This window comes from Schistocerca serialis, chromosome 1 (genome assembly GCF_023864345.2).
Source record: "Schistocerca serialis cubense isolate TAMUIC-IGC-003099 chromosome 1, iqSchSeri2.2, whole genome shotgun sequence".
Lineage (NCBI taxonomy): Eukaryota > Metazoa > Arthropoda > Insecta > Orthoptera > Acrididae > Schistocerca > Schistocerca serialis.
The window spans coordinates 1,281,470,465-1,281,487,558 of NC_064638.1; the positions used below are offsets into that span (position 1 = coordinate 1,281,470,465).

General features: G+C 43.0%; 1 non-coding gene across 1 annotated transcript; it reads right to left on the reverse strand.

Annotated features, from left to right (window-relative positions):
* Nucleotides 1-9,048: 9,048 nt before the first annotated feature.
* Trnat-agu (transfer RNA threonine (anticodon AGU)) lies at nucleotides 9,049-9,120 on the reverse strand. Its single transcript has one exon. It is a non-coding gene; the product is annotated as a tRNA-Thr (tRNA).
* Between the last annotated feature and the right edge of the window lie 7,974 nt (nucleotides 9,121-17,094).

Here is a 17,094-nt window from a genome sequence, read left to right on the forward strand (position 1 = left end):
CGACTTTGCTTTGCATAGATTCATTTTCGCTCCACAAACCAACACATACTGTCAAACGAAATCTGATGTAAGCCACTTGGAGCATGTGTCCAGTTTTGGCCAGACTTCTAACAGTTTACCGATTTCGACTATTCCATATGACACCAATAAATGGAAGTACACAAAGTAAGCTAACATTCCACTGATTCCATCACCACAAACAGCGATTAAACGTAGAGCAAGTATAAAAGTTGAAGCATTTGGAATTGCCTATGCTACGTGATTTCCAATTCCATTTCTAATTAATATGCACATCCAGAAATTTTGAATAAATAATAAATAAATCTATATATTTCCTCTCCCTATATATATCCTCTCTCTCTATACAGGGTGAGTCACCTAACGTTACCGCTGGATATATTTCGTAAACCACATCAAATCCTGACGAACCGATTCCACAGACCGAAAATCAGGAGAGGGGCTAGTGTAATTGTTTAATACAAACCATACAAAAATGCACGGAAGTATGTTTTTTAACACAAACCTACGTTTTTTAAATAGAACCACGTTAGTTTTGTTAGCACATCTGAACATATAAACAAATACGTAATCAGTGCCGTTTGTTGCATTGTAAAATGTTAATTACATCCGGAGATATTGTAACATAAAGTTGACGCTTGAGTACCACTCCTCCGCTGTTCGATCGTGTGTATCGGAGAGCACTGCAACATACATCGCGTTTCTACAGAATGATCTGCCAACGTTGCTCGAAAATGTCCCACTGGAAACGCGTCGACGTATGTGGTATCAGCATGATGGTGAACCTGCACATTCCGCAATTAACACTAGGCTGACCCTTGGCAGGATGTTCGACGGGCGTTTCATAGGACGTGGAGGACGCATAAATTGGCTAGCCCGTTCTCCTGATCTTGCACCTCTGGACTTCTTTCTGTGGGGGTACGTTAAAGGAGAATATGTACCGTGATGAGCCTGCAACCCCAGAGGATATGAAATAGCGTATTGTGGCAGCCTGCGGCGACATTACACCAGATGTACTGCGGCGTGTACGACATTCATTACGCCAGAGATTGCAATTGTGTACAGCAAATGATGGCCACCACATTGACCATCTATTGACCTGACATGTCGGGACACACTCTATTCCACTCCGTAATTGAAAACGGAAACCACTTGTGTACGTGTACCTCACCCCTCTTGGTAATGTACATGTGCGTCAGTGAAAAAGACCAATAAAAAGGTGTTAGCATGTGGACGTAATGTGCTGTTCCAGTCTCTTCTGTACCTAAGGTCCATCACCGTTCCCTTTGGATCCCTAAGTAATTCGGTGCTCTCCGATACACACGATCGAACAGCGGAGGCGTGGTACTCAAGCGTCAACTTTAGGTTACAATATCTCCGGATGTAATTAACATTTTACAATGCAACAAACGGCACTGATTACATATTTATTTATATGTTCAGATCTGCTAACAAAACTAACGGGGTTCCATTTAAAAAACGTAGGTTTGTGTTAAAAAACATACTTCCGTGCATTTTTGTATGGTTTGTATTAACCAATTACACTAGACCCTCTCCTCACTATCGGTCTGTGGAATCGGTTCGTCAGTATTTGATGTGGTTTACGAAATATATCCAGCGGTAACGTTAGGTGTATATATAGTTTCCTTTCTTTATATATATATATATATATATATATATATATATATATATATATATATATATATATATATATAATTTCCTTTCTGTATATATAGTTTCCTTTCTTTATGTATTTCCTTTCTGTATATATATATTTCCTTTCTATATGTATTTCCTTTCTCCTGTGTTATGTTGCTACTAATAGTGACGTACTTTGCCTACTATAGCATTGAATGAACTGAGATTTTTCCCAAATTAAAAGACAGACCATTAAAATAGAACGAATCAGTATTAGTTTTTAATATTTCATTTATTGCTCTGTTGAGCTTGATTATGATGCTTACATCAATGAAAATAAGCACTATTTCTGTTTTATCAGGGTAACATCACGGGTCATTTACAACAACAGGATGATCCCAGAATTGAATTCTTTGGAAATTCAATAGTACGTTGCCCCACTCTGAAGGAGATTCATCACGACAGCTGCATGAGCTATCTATCACGACCAGTTAGGGAAATATGAAATGGACCACTAACTCGTTCTACCCCGAAAACCACAAATTTGGCGTCAAATCCCTTAGAGTTATACCAAACACAAAAAACTTCCAGTAAGTGAAATCTCGTGATTCAGATATTTTAACATCTAATCAATAAATAGTAGGTGGAAGGGATCTTCTGGTATCCAGTGACTGACTTAGAATCTTATGTTCACAGATATTTTTAAATACATCATGTTATGCAAAATAATAGAAGGTTATTAATATCTGTCTTACTACCTTCCTTAAAAAAGGTTTTAACAATCGCATACTTTAATCTGCCTGGGAACCTACCGTGGGAAAGTGATGCATTAAATAGAAGGACGAGTCCAGTAGCTTCTTCAGAAAGATATGCTGTTAATATTTTGTTCGAAAGGTTTTCAACTCCCTGAGAAATTTTCCTTCCCTTAATTGATGCTTGCGGTATTGATTGTCAGATATATTGAAAAAAATCCTCTTTGATACCAAGGCACCGAGTTTCCCACTAACGTTTAGAAAGTGAATGTTAAAGAGGCTTGCTGTATGTACTGTGTCACGGACCATTTAGTCCTTGTCTATAATACTACAAGGGCCTGCTGAAAATTAATACCTCTGAATTTTTTATGTGAAAGGTCTTAAGGATTTTTACGATTCCCGGCTGGGTCGGAAATTTTCTCCTCTCAGGGACTGGGTGTTGTGTTGTCCTAATCATCATCATTTCATCCCCATCGACGCGCAGGTTGCCGAAGTGGCGTCAAATCGAAAGACCTGCACCAGGCGAACGGTCTATCCGACGGGAGGCCCTAGCCACACGACATTTCCATTTTTTATAAAACAAATGCTATAAAAATTTCACATTTTGATTATTTACGTCTACATATTTATTTATTAACTGAGTAATCACACTGGCGCCGAGCACATATCTCCCAACGAGAGACCAGTTTGTCGCCACCGTCGCTGTAAAGTGCTTGACTTTGCTGACGGAGTCACAGCCTGACCTCTGCTTGCATCGCTTCAACTGGGAAGTCCTCGAAGGTATTCTTCAAGTTTTGGAAAGTGATGAAAACCGGGTGGCGCCAAGTCGGAACTGTATGGATGGTAAATCGCTGACAGTGAACCCGTGGTGTCGGTTTGTTGCTGACGTCACAGCACTCGTTTGTGGTCTGACACTGTCATTTATGAATACTGCTGGATTCCGTACGCCGTGCTTTCCCGGATACTGGACAGAGTGCGTTCGCGCCTTAAGTTTCATGGTATATGCCATTATTTGGTCGATCTTGTGATTTTTAGTGAAATTTTTGAGGAACATGTAATCCCCATAAGGAGGTTCTCAGACATCTCATATGGGCGAGTCTTGCGGCTAAGCTAACGAAAGTAAACTTCGCAGAGCCTGAAATCTCTTTCCTGCGGAAAGAGGTACGTATTGATCAAGAGCGCACGAAGACCATCCATCCATGCCGGTCCATAGAAATGTTAATACCACTTATGCTATATTTCACAGTTTTTGTTGGAAAACAGCTATTAAAGCCGTAGACATTTACACAGAAATAGATTAAATTTAGAATTTAAAATAAATTAAATTTAGAACTTACATCCATTGCCTCATATACTTTATTTTAGCTGATGTTTGCGTGTTTCTTCTGAAGATATCTGTTGTGATCTCTTCGTATATTTATATTTACACCTACATCTACTCTGAAACGCCAAAGAAACTGGTACAGGCATGCATATTCACATACAGAGATATGGAAAAAGGCAGAATACGGCGCTGTTTTCGGAAAAGCCTATATAAGACAAAAAGTCTCTGGCGCACTTGTTAGATCGGTTACTGCTGCTAGAGTGGCAGGTTATCAAGATTTAATTGACAGAATGAGATTTTCACTCTGCAGTGGAGTGTGCGCTGATATGAAACTTCCTGGCAGATTAAAACTGTGTGCCCGACCGAGACTCGAACTCGGGACCTTTGCCTTTCGCGGGCAAGTGCTCTACCACCTGAGCTCTCATTCTGGAAACATCCCCCAGGCTGTGGCTAAGCCATGTCTCCGCAATATCCTTTCTTTCAGGAGTGCTAGTTCTGCAAGGTTCGCAGGAGAGCTTCTGTAAAGTTTGGAAGGTAGGAGACGAGATACTGACAGAAGTAAAGCTGTGAGTACCGGGCGTGAGTCGTGCTTCGGTAGCTCAGATGGTAGAGCACTTGCCCGCGAAAGGCGAAGGTCCCGAGTTCGAGTCTCGGTCGGGCACACAGTTTTAATCTGCCAGGAAGTTTCAAGATTTAATTGAGTTTGAAGGTGGTGCTTTAGTCGGCGCTCGAGCGATGGGACATAGCATTTCCGAGGTAGCGATAAAGTGGAAATTTTCCCGAACGATTATTCCACGAATGTACCGTGTATATCAGGAATCCAGTAAAACATCAAATCTTTGACATCGCTGCGGCCGGAAAAAGATAGTAATTAGAAGTCCAGGAAAGCTAATGAGATCCGCCTTCCCCAAGCACTCCACTCGCTGCTCTTCGCCTCAGCAACACTACGAGCAGCAACACGAACCCACGTAACTGGAGAATCGCAAGATTGCACAATGGTGGAGGGTTCTCTAATTGAATCCAAATGTACTCAACTTAAAACTTGCTGGATCCGGTTTACCCTCGTGACCACAGGCCTTCGATCCGGCAGTCCATGCGCGCCGCCAGCGGTCCCAATGTGTTTCTCGCACTGCGCGGACCTGGCTCCTCCTGAGTCCCCAAGCGAACTGCACACACTGACACGACCCGGAAGCACCACGACGTCGCCCCAAAGATAAGGCCACAGTTACTACATAACGATTACCGCCGCTGCTGCCACTAGCGGACAGGCAACTGCGAAACCGAGTGGCGCCAGTCAACACGAGAAGAAGACCAAAAACTGCGACATGTCAACAAAACGATACAGTCTGGCCTCCAACAGAGGACAGAAACTTACAAACAACACTATGCGAGCCGCAGCACGGCTCACTTGTAAATACATGGTGAATAAGCCTACCTGAGTTGTTGCTCAATTTCTTGATTGTACATCGTCGCCTTGCCGCTCTGTGACCTTATTGTAATCAGACAATTATCTTATATTGAAATATTGACATGGAATGTATTCAAGGATAATCGCCTACGCCGGAGATACCATTACATTTACTTAATTGACTTGTTCATTGTCAGGGTCCGTCCCGGTAGCTGAGTCGTCAGCGAGACGGAATGTAACGGCTAGGGACCCGGGTTCGATTCCCGGCTGGGTGGGAGATTTTCTCCGTTCAGGGACCAGGTGTTGTGTTGTCCTCATCATAATCATCTCATCCTCATCGACACACAAGCTGCCGATGTGGCGTCAACTCAAAAGACTTGCACCAGGCGAACGGTCTACCCGACGGGAGGCCCTAGCCACACGACATTCTCATTATCAGTTTAGCAAAGTGGGCTCGTATGTTCTTGGAAGCCAAAATTACCTACATCCACGCCTGTATCTACATGATTACTCTGCAATCCACAATTAAGTGCCTGGCAGAGGGTTCATTCAGCCACCTTCAAGCTATTTCTCTACTGAAACTTCCTGGCAGATTAAAACTGTGTGCCCGACCGAGACTCGAACTCGGGACCTTTGCCTTTCGCGGGCAAGTGCTCTACCATCTGAGCTACCGAAGCACGACTCACGCCCGGTACTCACAGCTTTACTTCTGCCAGTATCTCGTCTCCTACCTTTCAAACTTTACAGAAGCTCTCAGGAGAGCACTTGCCCGCGAAAGGCAAAGGTCCCGAGTTCGAGTCTCGGTCGGGCACACAGTTTTAATCTGCCAGGAAGTTTCATATCAACGCACACTCCGCTGCAGAGTGAAAATCTTATTCTATTTCTCTACTGTTCCACCCTCCAACAGCGCGAGGGAAAACGAATTCTGAAATCTTTCTGTGCGAGCTCTAATCTCTCTTATTTTATTACGATGATCATTCCTCTGTATATAGGTGGGCGCCAACAAAACATTTTCGGACTGCGAGAATAAAGGTTGTGATTGGAATTTAATGAATCTGCCGCGACAAAGATCGATTGTGCTTTGGTTGCCAACCAAATTCGCTAATCATATCCATGCACTCTCTCCCCTGTTTCGTGATCATACAAAACGAGTTGCCCTTCTCGGGAGTTTTTCGATGTGCTCCGTCAGATCTATCTGATGCGGTTCCCACATCGCACAGCAATACTCCAGAACAGGACGGACAATCGTAATGTAAGCAGTCTCTTTAGTAGACCTGTTGCATTTTCTAAGTGTTCCGCCAATAAATAGCGGTCTTTGATCTGCTTTCCCAACAATATTATCTATGTAATCTTTCCAAGTAAAGTTATTCGTACTTGTAATCCCTAAGTACTTAGCTGAATTCACAGCCTTTAGATTTGTTTGTTTTAACCTGGAACCAAAGTTTAGCGGATTCCATTTAGTACTCATGTGAAGGACTTCATACTTTCACAAATGTGTCTGGGTGAATTCCTAAGGGACCAAACTGCTGAGGTCGTCGGTCCCTAGCCTTACACACTACTTACAGAAACTTATGCTAAGAACAACACACACACCCATGAACGCGGGAGGACCCCAACCTCCGGCGGTATACTTTACACAGAGTAAACTGCCACTTTTCGTGGCATACGGATCCCTTCTCCAAATTGGTTTGCAATTCTTTTTGGTCATCTGATGGCTTTATAAGACGGTAAATGAAAGTATTATATGCAAAACAATCTAAGAAGGCTATTCAGACTGTCTCCTAAATCGTTTGTGTAGATTAGGAACAGCAGAGGGACAATAACGTTTCCTTGTGAACGCTGGATATTACTTATTTTTTATTCGATGACTTTCCATCAATAACTACGAAGTGTGAACTTTTTGACAGGAAACCACGAACTCAGTAGCACATCTGAGACAATAGTCTATAGGCGCGGAATTGGATGAGAAGTCACTTGTGAGGAACGGTGTCAAAAGTCACCGTAAAGCTAAAAATATGTAATCTGTTCGATATCCCTTGTCGATAGCACTCATTACTTGTTGAGAATAAAGAGTTAGTTGTGTTTCACAAGAACGATATCTCTGAATCCGTGTTGGCTGTCTGTCAGTAAATTGTTTTCTTCGTGTAATCCATCGTCTTCGAACACAGTATATGTTCTAAAATCCTAAATTAATGTTAGCGATATGAGTCTGTAATTCAGCGGATTACTCCTATTTCCTTTCTCAGGTATTGATGTGAGTTGGTGCATCTTAGGTAGCGATTTTTCGACGAGCGAGAGGTTGTATGTGATTGCTAAGAACGGAGCTATTTTATCACTCTGAAAGAAACATGTCTGGTATACAGTCTGGACCGAAGGCTTTGCCATTAATAAGTCATTTAAACTGCTTCGCTACACCGAGGACATCTACTTATATGTTACTCACGTTCGCAACTATGCTTGATCAGAATTATTTGACGAAAGAATTCCGGAAAACTGCTTTTAGTACCTCTGCTTCAGTAGAATTGTCATCCGTAACATCGCCAGTGTTACTGTGCAGTGAGGGCAGTGATTGCGTCTTTCTGCTGGTGTACTTGTGGTGTCACCGCCAGACACCACACTTGCTAGGTGGTAGCTTTAAATCGGCCGCGGTCCATTAGTACATGTCGGACCCGCGTGTCGCCACTGTGTGATCGCAGACCGAGCGCCACCACAAGGCAGGTCTCGAGATACGGACTAGCACTCGCCCCAGTTGTACGGACGACGTAGCTAGCGACTACACTGACGAAGCCTCGCTCGTTTGCCGAGCAGATAGTTAGAATAGCCTTCAGCTAAGTCAATGGCTACGACCTAGCAAGGCGCCATTAGTAACATTGCGTGTATCTATAGAGTCTCACTTGTATCGCCACAATCTCCAGATGTACCAAAAGGATGGATTAAAGTTAAGTATTCCAGAAGCTACGTACTTTTCTTTATAGCATTCATTACGTATCCTGTTTCAGACCTCACGCCATCCTGCTTTAGCTTAGCGCGTGCCTTTCGGCTTCCTCTCATTGTGTCTAGGCTGTCTTGTCTAGACACAACAGTACTTTACTGTGTCTTTATGTTGGTGTACTTTACATATCAACAGAATCTCTTTCGAATTTCTGCCAGATTTCGAGACACAGTTTCGTTGTGGTAACTATTAAAAGCACCTCGCATTGAAGTTCACAAGTTTTGAGCTCCTGTAAAACTTTGCCACTATTGAGGGCTTTGTGTTCTTTGGAATTTGGCATGCGTTTTTTGTTGCTTGTTCTACATTTTTATGACCTGTTTAGTGTAACATGGGGGAACAGCACAATCTATTATTATTAGTTTATTTGATATATACCTCTCAACTGGCGATGATACTATTTCTTTGAATTCAACCCACGTCTGGTCTACACTTACGTCGTCAGGTTGGAAGAAATGGAGAATGTCTCTTAGGAAGTCCTCATAAGAATTTTTACCTGTTCTTTTAAACAGATAAATTTGGTGTTTATTTTTGGTGGGTCTTGATGTTACGGTATTTAGCCTCACTACTACAATCTTAAGCTCGCTAATCCTTGTATCCGTCATGATGCTTGCTATTTGCTCACGATTATTTATTGCAACCCAAAATTTGTATGCTACGGTTGAAGCTTAAAAGCAAGTGTGTACGACCAACCTCTATTGACTGAAGCGCGCCAGAATTTAAATGTTACGTCGTGCATTGTCCACAGCAAGCTGTTTGTCCAGACGCACCCTGCGCCAGAATCACTTGAGACATGCATCGAGTCCCATTGCAGTCTTTTACTTTAAGCAAATGAAAAAGTATGTGGTTCCAGAGATCCTTTCAAGTCTCAAACATGTATGATGTGTATATGCAGACAAAAGCGACGAATGAAAATTTATGCTAAGGCCAGGATTCAAACCCGGGTCTACTGCTCACTAGGCAGCTGTGCTAACCACTACGCCACCCTGGCACAGTGGCTTTGCACAACGTACGCATCCCCCGCAATTCGACGACACGAATACATATGTCAAACAAGTGGTGTATACACTGCCGGCGAAAAAACAATTAGTATACCCTTTTAGAGGTTTCCATTTCACACAAGATATACTGTTGCAACGGTGCATAAGAAGTAAGTGAAGTGATTGCGTTCACGGAGGAATAACACAATCGCTACTGAGATATCAGATATCGACCCATGCTGAAAGGTGTAGCCTCCAAGAGTGGAAGGCTCTGGTGTCGAGTTGGTCGTATGGATGGCGAACACTATCATGGGATATGCCATGCCACGCCTGCTCGACCTGTTCACGTGGTTCTCTAAGAGCTGTTCGTTGACGAGTCGCCAGAGTCACTTCTCATCTCGTCATAATCCACATGCGCTCGACTGGAGATTATTCCGGAGATCAAGCTGGCCAGCGAAGTTGCTCTTTGAGAGCAAGTTGAGTTTTACGGATAGTGTGTAGGCGAGCGTTATCCTGTTGGAACAACATAACACCTTCCTTTGCAAGAACGACAGAAGAACGGGTCTAACAACATACTGCACGTACCGAGCTCCAGAAACACTAAAAGTGAACGAGTGTTGTAGCTTATCGCACCCCAGACCGTAAGATGTGGGGCGGGCCAGTGTGTCTTGATTCAGTGCAGTCTACGAGACAGCACTCTCCAGATCTACGTTGCTTTCATCACTGAAGGCGACGGCGCACCATTACATCTTCCGAGTGATGCTCTGACGCCACCCGTCGAGCTAACGCCCCTGTAAGTACGCGCTGGCGCATCCGCCACTTTGTTTCCCAGAGCTCTGAAGTGTGAACGTTCTGCGGTGCTGCAGGATTTGCGTCACGGCACTACAGCACGAAATTACGGGTCGTTGTGCTGCCCTGAACTGTTCTAACGATTCTAGAAGTGGATTTAGAATCGTTCGTTTAGAAGAAGATTCGGAGAGACGAAAGAAATGGGCCGTTAACTGTCGTCGCGAAAACTGGGAACCCGGACGGAGCGCACAGTTATATATTGTAACTAAATAATATTTATTACCACCTGAAGCAATATTTAATAGTAAAAATCGTATGCGACATTGGAACGTCGGTTTTTGTTTAGCTGTTTTGAAAGTACTACCTCTTAATAGAGATTCTGCCTGTGGGGAGTTGGCAGCCGTCGTTAAATTTCCAGGACACACAAGAACACACTTACACACTACACAATTTCTTTTCTAAGGTAAAGCACAGTTTGAAAGGCGTCAAATTGCGGCCTTACGGGATGGTCCTTTCGGGGAACTGCCACACAAGTTGGACGTGTTGCGTCAGTTGTGCAACGATGCTGGTACAGTGGTCAAGTGAACATTCTCACACCCACAGAAGAGGTTCTTGACGTCGACGCACCACAGACGTCCTCCAGAATCGTTATACTGTGACGTCAGCAGTGGCAGATCGTACAGCTACCTCAACACAGATGAAAGAACTTGTGAGACCAGACGCGTCAACACGAATTTAAATAAAAATTTTAAGCGATCGTGCCTTGTATTTGATTAATGACTGTCAATATACTTTAAGACACACATATGGTACTCTAAATACTGTATGTTCTGGAATGTTTTGCTGTGTTATGATATTTTGGGGCTTCATTTGATGTGATTCTTCAGTTCATCCCGGCGTATTTCTTGCCCGAACAGTCCGCGTGTGTACTGCCGGTCCGTAGTGTCCTACGAGCACAATATTTCTTTTGCGAACCGGTTATTAGCAGTAGGATTGTGGACACACACGCCTCTGCCCCCTTTTCCACTCACGCCACAGCATCGAAGTGCACCGCTTGGCTTTAGAGCTCCTAAAGACACAGGCTGCCTCATCCACCATTTTGTTTCCCAAGAAATGCTAAACACAGCACGTAGCTTATGCGAACTGTGTTGATTTGTTCAAGTTTTCTCAAATATTTTAGAAGTGTCCTGCATGGAGCCTTAGATCGTGTTATTTAGAGCTTTCATACCGCTCATGTTTACATCGATCCAGATCTTAACGGTCACGAAAATACGAAGATCAAGCCACTTATTCTGAGGGAATAATATGTTGAGTCTTACAGATTTTATTTACAATTAAAAACAGTCTTGATCGCGATTTATTTATCAAGGTGACCGGTTTCGACCACTACTGTGGTCATCTTCTTCAGACCATTGAGTAGGAACCTCTTTGTGTTGGAGTTTTGAGTAGTGATTCTCCAACAGAAAGAGGTTCTTCCTGAATGGTCTGAAGATGACCACAGTAGTGGTCGAAACCGGTCACCTTGATAAATAAATCGTGATCAAGACTGTTTTTAATAGTAAATATTTGTAACAAATTGATCACTGCCCCTCGTATAATGTATTCAAAAGTAATTACAGATTTTAATCTCGACCTTTCGCCAATTTAACTCACACGGTGCTAATTAGGTGTTAAAATCCCTGTCTGTATGCCAAGACAAGAATATGACAGTCCGTTGTCCTAATGTCACGATGCACTTCGGTGACTACAGGTAATCAGTGCCAGCGAGGAAAACGAAGAGCGTACGTCTATTCTACGTTATGCAGAATACTTAGTAGTAACATTACCAGAACTGTGATAAGGTCACAAAAATGGCGGCAGAAGATCTCACTCGCTACACGTCACAGCGTGGCACGTCAGCTCACGTCGAGCTTTCATTTGTTTTGGCTCTCCGGTCGCTGCAGCGAACCACGGAATCCGTGTGAGACGCCATAAGCTCACCGGATGGAATTTCTGACGGGAGTTATGTGGATTACGGGGAAAGCGCCGGGTGTCAGCGATAAAAAAAATCCCGGTGTGTTTGCGCAGAAGGATCAGACGCCAGCGAGCAGCAGACGCAGTCATAAACCGAGTCAAATGCGACCGCTGGTAGACGGACTCAGACGTGGCGCTTCGGTAATCACACCGAGATATCTGAAACAGCTCGGCCAGAAGAAATAAGAAGCGACCAACATCGGTGACGTTTGAAGTCTCTGAAGATCGTACTGACAGGTAAAAATACGATGCGAATGTGGCGTGTAAACCTCTCCAACATCGAAATGCAACAGCGGCGTGTCTATCTACGTGTCCCACATTTGAACCGAAAACTTTATAATGGAAATTCAGTTCGTTTTCCAGGATTGCTTTCTATCTAAATGCAAACACCGTTATTTTTACGTTTCTGGGGGAAATAAAATATTTATGCCAACGTATTTCCTGTGACAGATAGCCTCTTCACATTATCGGTTCTCAGGCATACAGTAAATGGCAAATATTTGTGAAGCTGAAATACAAATTTTGAGTCATACTGCACGCATGCGCTAAAATTCGCGCTATAATTCGGCTGAATGTTGTTGTGAGCTAGAGCCCGCCAAACAGGTACAATCACTAACGAATAAATTAGTGTAGAGAAATTTGCAATATTTTTGTGAGTGTTTCCAATAGATTACAAAAATAAAATTTAAAAACAATCCGGATTAAATTCATATTGTTTTTTTTTTTTTTTCATTAGCCCATATTACGACAATGTTCTTCAAGATTGGTTCAAATGGCTCTGAGTACTATGCGACTTAACTTCTGAGGTGATCAGTCGCCTAGAACTTAGAACTAATTAAACCTAACTAACCTAACGACATCACACACATCCAGGATTCGAACCTGCGGCCGTAGCGGTCGCCGGTTCCAGACTGTAGCGCCTAGAACCGTCTACAAGATTATCCAACATGTGGAAGTGTGAAAACAAACATTGTTTCAATAATATAAAGAAATGCACATGTTTCTATACGTCAGTTTTTACAAAGGCTGAAAATTTCAAACAATGTAAACAACGGATATATCTGCGTGTCCCTTGTTCGATAATTGCATTTTAACAAAAAAAAAAAAAAAAAAAAAAAAGATATGGAGACTAGAAGAGAATTATTTTTCACAGAGTTTCCATGTTTGGTCTTGTAGTCTATCTGACTTACTGTTATACTGATTTATTTCGAATATCAAAGGGTGCAGTGTCACAAGTAGAGTAAAGAATGCCCAGTATGGTTGTCGCAGGTTTTTGAAGGGTTTTTATGTCAAGAAGTGCCTGTCAACAGTAACGAGTTGTCACATCAGACAGATTCTGTTGCTATTTATAAATAATTCACGGCATGATGACTAAAAGACAGTGGATGCACAGACCATATTGTTCTCAAGTAATATTGAAGAGATGCTGCGAAACTTTCTCAGCTGCCATTGCGTTAAGGCTGCAAGCCGGTCGCATTTAAGTTTGTAATACTAATTTGAAATGGCCGCAAATTCTTATGCTGTTGTTGATGATGATGTTTGATTGGTGGGGCTCTCAACTGCACGGTCATCAGGGCCTGTACAAAATCCCAAATTTTACACAGTCCAAGTTTTTCACAGTCTAACTTAGCCACTGACACGAATAATGATGATGATGAAATGCTGAGGACAACAGAAACACCCAGTCCCCGGGCACAGAAAATTCCCAACCTGTCCGGGAACCGAAACCGGGACCCCGTGATCCAGATTCAGCAACAGTAGCCCATAGAATACGATCTGCGGACTCTTACGCTGTTCTGCTCTTCAGGTTGAAGGCTAGTACGATGGAGATCTCCACGTTGGTCTATCCTGTGCCAGTCTCCCCATATCTGCATAGTTACTGGAAGCGTTGGTCTCCCCATAAAATTTTTATGCTACGCACTTCCTTCCACTACCGAATATACGATTCTTTGATGGTCTAGAATGTATCCCATCCACCAATCCCTTCTTTTACACGAAACATGTTTGCAGTTGCGAATGTGAACAACCATTAGCTGTATACTGGAATGACACCAATGGAAACTTTTGCCCTACCAGGATTCGAAATCGGATTTTCTCCTTACCGCGAGCGCGCTTCAGGGTCAGATCCAAACTTCCGTATGGGGTCAACCATGTGCCTACAACCTGCACTCCCACATCCATTATGTGTATTCCCGAACAGGGCAGACATTTTTCTTGAAAGTCACTTGCCCAGTGTGGGCTGATAAATACGATACTGCAGTCCCTATATTGTTCATAAGTACGATGCACTGTTCCTTCGGACGTCCATGCATGAATAACACAGGCACTGCAATACTGTGGCCTATCGTAACAATCCTTCTTTTTTAGGCAAGTTGTCACGTAATTTTTTTTACCCCAATTCGACGAAGTACCTCATCATTTGTTATTCGATTTGTCAATCGTACATTAAATGTTTTTCTGTAGGACCCCACATTTCTATGGTTTCTGTTCTCTTCTTGTTTAAGCTGTTTATTATCCATGTTTCACTTCCATGCATGACTACACTCAAACACCTTCAGTAAAATCTTCAAAACATTTCAATTTATTTTAGATGTTAACACTTTTTTCATTTTCAGAAATGGTTTTCGTTCTATTACCATTCTGCAGTTTATATGCTCTCTTCTGTGGTGATGATGTTTGGTTTGTGGGGCGCTCAACTGCGCGGCCATCAGCCCCCGTACGAAGTACCAATTTTTACACAGTCCAATTTTTTTTCGCAGTCCAGTCTAGCCACTGTCACGAATGGTGATGATGATGATGATGATGAAAATAATGAGGACAACACAACGACCCAGTCCCCGGACAGAGAAAATCCCAAGCCCGTCAGGGAATCGAACCGGAGACCCCATGATCGAGATGAAGCAACGCTAGCCACTAGACCACGAGCCCTGTCTACTGTGGCCACTACCGGCCCAAATTGGAAAACTTTCAGTTTCTCTTTTCCTATTCTATTTCCTTCATCATCGCCTGATTTAATTCGGCTACAATCCTTTACCTTTCATTTACTTTCGTTGATATTCATATTATAAGCTCTTTTTCGTCACACTGTCCATTAAGTTCAACTGCTCTTCCAAATCCTAGGCCGTTTCTGACAGAATTTACGTTGTCACTGAAGAAACTTTAAAGTTTTTATTTCCTGTTCCTGAACTATTTTTCCCAATTTGTACTTTGTTTCCTTTACTGCTTACTCTAAGTTCAAATTACATAATGTTGTGGATAGACTGCAGCTTTGTCTCACTCCATCGTCAGCCACTGCTTCACTTTCATATCCTTCGACTCTTGTAACTGCAACCTAATTTCTCTATGCACTGTATATAACTTTTCGACTCCGAATTTGATCTTTTCTACCGCTTGATTTTCAAACTGTCTATCTTACTTAATGTTCATCTACATCTACATCATACTGCACAAGCCACCTAATGGTGTGTGGAGAAGGGTACTTTCGGTACCATTATCTGATCCCTCCAACGCTGTTCACATGGTCCAAATGGCTCTAATCACTACGGGACTTAACACCTGAGGTCATCAGTCTCTTAGATCTTAGAACTACTTAAACCTAACTAACCTAAGGACATCACGCACATCGATGTCCGAGGCAGGATTCGAACCTGCGACAGTAGCGGTCGCGCGGTTCCAGACTGAAGCGCCTAGAACCGCTCGGCTACCGCGGCCGGCCATCCCTGTTCCACTCGCGAATAGTGCGTGGGAAGAATGATTGTTGGTAAGCCTCTGTACTGGCTCTAATTTCTCGAATTTTCTCCTCTTGGTGAATACGCGAGATGTATGTGTGTGTGGGGGGGGACTAATATGTTGTCTGACTCCTCCTGAAAAGAGCTGTCCCAAAATTTCAGTAAGAACTCTCTGCGTGACGCTCAACGCCTCTCTTGTAACGTCTGCCAGTGGAGTTCGTTTAGCATCTCCGTAACGCTCTCTCGCCAGATAAACGAACCCGTGACGAAACGCGCCGCTCTTCGTTGTATCTTCTCTATCTCCTCTGTTAGTCCTACCTGATAGGGATCCCAGATAGATGAACAATACCCAGGAATCGGGGGAACAAGCGCCTTATAAGCCACTTCTTTCGTGGATGAGTTACATTTCCTTAAGATTCTTGCGATGAATCTGAGTCTGATGTCTGATTTTCCACTATCTGTTTTAAATGGTCATGCCATTTAAGGTCGCTCTGGATATTTACACCTACATATTTTAGGGCAGACGCTGTCTCCAACTGTTTGTCATCAATTGTGTAGCTGTACAGTAGTGGATTTCTTTTCCTATGTATGCGCAATATGTTACATTTATTTACGTTCAGAGGCAACTGCCAGAGTTTCCACCATTCATTAATTCTCTGCAGGTCGATCTGCAAATTCTTACTAATTTCTGCCGTTGCTATTTTGGTATAAACAACCGCATCATCTGCGAATAGCCTTGAAGAGCATCCGACGCTTATTACTAGATAATTTATATACATTGTGAATAGCAACGGTCCTATCACACTTTCCTTTGGCACTCCGGATATTACCTTTACATCTGCCGAGCGGGATTAGCCGAGTGGTGTAGGGCGCTGCAGCCATGGACTGTGCGGTTGGTCCCGCCGGAGGTTCGAGTCCTCCCTCGGGAATGGATGTGTGTGTTTGTCCTTAGGATAATTTAGGTTAAGTAGTGTGTAAGCTTAGGGACTGATGACCTTAGCAGTCCTACAAGAATTCACACACATTTGAACATTTTGAATCTTTACATCTGTCAATTTAGTTCCGTTAAGAGCGACGTGTTGAGTTCTATCTGCAAGAAAGTCTTGAATCCAATCGCAGGTCTGCTTCGATACTCCGTATTTTTTTTCAATAAACGGCAAAGCGAGACGGTGTCAAATGCCTCACTGAAATCAAGGAACACGTCACCAGACTGAGCGACGTTGACATTTTTTCGAAATTTGTGGTAAGTTCTTATGGGACCAAACTGCTAAGGTCATCGGTCCCTAGGCTTACACATTACTTAATCTAGCTTAAACTAACGTACGGTAAGGACAACACACAGACCCGTGCCCGAGGGAGTTTCGCACCTCCGTCACTTTTTGAAATCAATCTTTTAAGGTAAACTCTTCTCAGGAACCTGATATTTAGCAGCCACGACTTACCAAACCGACTGTT